This window comes from Daphnia carinata, chromosome 9, assembly GCF_022539665.2.
Source record: "Daphnia carinata strain CSIRO-1 chromosome 9, CSIRO_AGI_Dcar_HiC_V3, whole genome shotgun sequence".
In the NCBI taxonomy this organism is placed as follows: domain Eukaryota; kingdom Metazoa; phylum Arthropoda; class Branchiopoda; order Diplostraca; family Daphniidae; genus Daphnia; species Daphnia carinata.
This window is the reverse complement of record NC_081339.1, coordinates 9,602,472-9,606,772: the sequence shown is the minus strand read 5'-3', so window position 1 is coordinate 9,606,772 and position 4,301 is coordinate 9,602,472. Positions and strand designations below refer to the sequence as shown.

At 36.9% G+C, this 4,301-nt stretch overlaps 1 long non-coding RNA gene across 1 annotated transcript; it reads left to right on the top strand.

Moving 5' to 3' along the window:
• The first annotated feature begins 278 nt into the window (after positions 1-278).
• Positions 279-837, top strand: LOC130690747 (uncharacterized). The gene is made up of 3 exons (XR_009001085.1): positions 279-355; positions 434-530; positions 595-837. It is a non-coding gene; the product is annotated as an uncharacterized LOC130690747 (long non-coding RNA).
• Positions 838-4,301: the final 3,464 nt, after the last annotated feature.

The window sequence follows — 4,301 nt, the reverse complement described above, 5'->3', positions numbered from 1 at the left end:
GCATAAGTACCTCTTAATACACAGATAACTAAGAAAATTTCATCATAAAAATAATTTAATAAACGTTAATTTCATAATAAAACACTGTTTGCCCTTGCGCAAAATATTGTTTTTTACCATATATATGGCAACGGTTACTACAAGCAGACGACTGTTGCAAGCTCGAAGTGTCAACATCCTACAATTCTATGAATCGTTGAAGTTGCTTATTGTAAGCGGTGTTTGTTTGACAGGTAAGTGGCTAGTTTCAGTAAAATAAAAATTTTTTTATTTCCTAGGTTTGGCAGTTTTGGTACATTTCAAATTCATGTTGGCATTAGCACCACAGAAGAAAAAAATTTACTTGCAAGGAAAGGTATTTAAAGTATAGACATAATTTTATTAGTTGCATTTGGAAATTTGACACAGATTACTAATCCGAAATGTTTCTTAGGTGGTTACTTTCAAGGAGAATCATGAAACTAGAGATGATTTACCATGAACCATTTGGGAACCAACTTGTTAGCTGCCTTATAACTATCATCCTTCTGGTAATCTAGATGTTCACAGTTTTTTGTTCGTGAAATTTATGTAATCATTTTTCTTATCGTTCAGATGAAATAACAGCATTACAGCTGTTAGTTACGTCAAGACATTAATCTCAAGATGCAAGTACTGAGCTTTAACGGATTTCAATTTACATAAGCAAGACAACCAATTCTGTTGTTGAGGAGAAAACCAACTACACACCCAGCTATGAATGGTAAAATATGTGTAATTGAATCTAAATTAATTTTATTTTTATGGTTTAAAGGCTTTTCGTTCTTCCGTTCACGTTCAAGGCTACAACTCATCGAATCGGACTTTTATAAGCATGCCATAATATATCTCGCCATTTTTAATTGAATCATTTGTTCTAGGTCTTAGTCATTGGTGAAGAAAACCACTTGCCTTACATGAGGTATATACTCGAAGTGTCCCATTTCTGCTGTAAATGCGGTTTTATGAATATCTTCCTCAGCTATCTCAATTTGCCAGTACCCACTGAACAAATCGAGTGTTGAGAAAAATTTCGCTCCGTGTAGCAAGTTCAATGTATCGTCTATTCGTGGTAGAGGATACCGATCCTTGACTGTCACTGCGTTTAAGTCCCTATAGTCTACGCAAAATCGTAGTTCTCCTGATTTCTTCTTTACCATCACTATTGATGCCCTAAAAGCGCTATGGCTTTCTCGGATGATGTTGTATTTCAACATTTCTTCGATTTGCTGCTTAGCTATCGGTTTAATAGCTGCTGGCATTCTATAGGTTCCTCTCCTTTTTGGGTTTCCCGTAGTTACTATCTTATGCTTGAGTACATTTGTTCGTCCTAGTTCTATCAACTGGGATGCGAAAACTGATTTGTGGTTATGTAATACTTGCTCCATTTCTAGCCTGTCTTTCCCTTCCAGGTGTGACAGTTCAAAGGTTACTGTTGGGCTTTCCTTAATGCTATATATAGGGATGTTAATTTTCTTAAGGCTAATTACAGATTCTACTCCGCTTACTGATAATGTTAGTGTTTTATTAGCTATATCTAATTTTGTTTTGTACTTTTTGAAGAAATCTAGTCCTAAAATACATCCTTCTTGTGTTTCAGGCAACACGAAGAAGTCATGTTCTAGTCTGCAATTTGGTGTTAATTTAAGACTTAATTTGAAACATCCCAATGGGTGCATGATGTTTCCTGACGCAGATTCAAACGACTGACTAGGTTTAGTTTCTAATTCAGTTATGATCGCTTTATGAGGTAATAAGGCAAATCTCTCAGATGAAATAATACTAGCTGCTGCACCTGTGTCGATTAAAGCTTGTGCTTTCTGATTACTAAATTCCACGGGTATCCTAATTAATCTACATGTTTGTTTAATCTTTCCTATTCCGTTTTCGATTGTAACCTTCTCGGATTTTTGGTCCGACAATCTTTCGCTATATGTCCTATGTTGAGACATCTATGACAAGTAATAGTGTTTTCTCTGTTATTACCACTTAATCTTTGTTTTCTCGCTAGCTCTGCCGATGGGTGAGGGCTCTTGGATCTTGGACGCTCATCGTAACGCCTTGTCCGAGAATCGAGTCTCTCCCTATTCTGATACCTCTTGTCCTGGTATCGTTCTTTACCGTATGACCGTTCACGCGACTCGGACCGGTTCCTGTCGTACGATCTGTTACGGTTATAAGAGTGATCTCTACGGTCTCTACTATACGAATTATCCCTAGATCGCTGTCGATCTTCCCATTTAACGTTATTATATCTTGACGAATCCCTACCTTGCTTATAGGTGTCAATATTGTTTACGGACCAATCTTGTCCCGATTTCGACGCTGTACCTGACAGATTTAATTTCGTTAGGTTGTTTTTTAACTCTTCTAATTCCATTTTTGTTTGAGTTAATTCAGCTTCTATATCTCTAGTCGGTTTCGGTGCTTCAAATTTGAATATTGGTTTTAGTTCTAGTGCCTGTGTGTTGTAGGCGATTTCTTCTGACTCTAACGCTGCTTGTTTGAAATTTTGCCAGTTTGGGGTGCTAGGGTATTTATTATGGAATAGAATTGTCTTGATGGTTGGCAGCAATCCATCTAGTAACATTTTGATTAGTGTATCATCTTTAAGAGCTGTTAGTTCAGCGCTTTCTGCTTGTTCCTCATCGCCTTCCTTGTAGATCGCACTATATGCCTGTGTTATTTTATCAATAAAATGTCTAACGGGTTGGTTAGGTGATTGTTTTACTGACAGTAGTTTCGATTTCTGTTTGGCTTTATCCGCGGGAGGTTTGAAATGTTCCTTTAATGCATTCCGCCAATCGCTATAAGATTCTCTCGGTGCTACCCGTAGTCTATCGATATGCCATTGCAATGCTGTTCCCTTTAACCTTGTGGCTAAAATCTTTTTGGTGGATTCCCTCGGCCATTCGTGAATCGTTGCTATTGCCTCCGCATCTCTTAACCATACTCCTATCGGTTGGTCGTTCACATTGCCACTATAAATAGGAATGTTCTGTGTTTCGTCTCTACGTGTAATGGCTACTGCTAATGCTCGTATATCATCGTTTGCTGTCATTCTTGGTGTTTCGTTAGTTGTATCGGTTTCGATAGCCGGTTGCGCTAGTTGTTCTAAGAGTGTCTGGTTGTTTTTATTTAGTTGTTCTATGATTCCTTTAAGATAATTGTTTTCGTTATCTAGTTTAGCTGCTCGCTCCGCTGCCTGTTTCGCTAGCTGGAGCGCTTGTCCTAGTTCCGTTAATTCGTTTTCTAATGACACGATTTTCCTATTCTGTATGGCTAGGGTGTGTTGTGCTATCTCTAATTCGTTTGTGCTTGCGGCACTCGCGATTGTTTGTTGTAGCCTTCTAAACTTTTCTTCTAACGACTGATTAGCTGTTTGTAACGTTGATATTTCTATTGTTTGCTTAGTTTGGTTATTGTGTAAGGTTGTTTCGTTAATCTGGCTAATGTTCAAATTGTGCTTAAGTTGATTGTTTTCTGTTTGTAGGTTAACAAATTTGCTTGTCTGGTCAATTTGTTCCTGTCTTAGAAATTCCAACTCTGCCTGTTTGGTTTTTATTGTATCGTTTAGATGCGAAATTTCCTGATTCTTATCTGTTATATTTACTATTAATTTCTTATGTTCTACCTGTAAGGCGTGAATTTCTTTTTCCTGATCAATGCTTTTTGTTTCAAGAGCTTTGTAACTTAATTGTAGTTTCTCGAATTCTATTTGGATGTTACTGTATTTATTCAATAAGGTTGTTCCTTCTCCAAGTAGTTGGCTTTCCCTTTCTTTCAATTTCTCTAATTCCTGCTGAAGCTTTTTCTTGTCCTTAATTAACTTGGTTTTAACTGATGTGTGTTCGGTTTCTACTTTTCTTATGGTTGATTCTAAGATTTGAACGTCCTGGGTCTTTTTTACTAGGGTGGTTATTAGGTTGGTTTTTTCTCCTTGCGTTTGCTCTAACTGTTGGGTTAAGCTGGTTGCTTGATATTCGATGGTTTGTTGCTGGATAGTAGCTGTCTGTAGTAAGGCTAAACCTTGATTTTCAAGATCTTGTATTTTTGTTTCAGCCGCGATTAGTTTTTCCGAAATTAATTTATACTCTAAGTCTTTATCTTTTAGGCGTGTTTTTAGCTGTTTGGTTGTTGCTTTATCTTTAGCTGCTTCTAGTTCTAATTTATACTGATTAATTGTTTGATGAATCTCTATTAGTGCAGTTTTTAGAATATCCCTCTCCTCTACTAGCTTATTTCTCTTTTTACTGGGTAGATTCTCTGTAGAATGATATTTC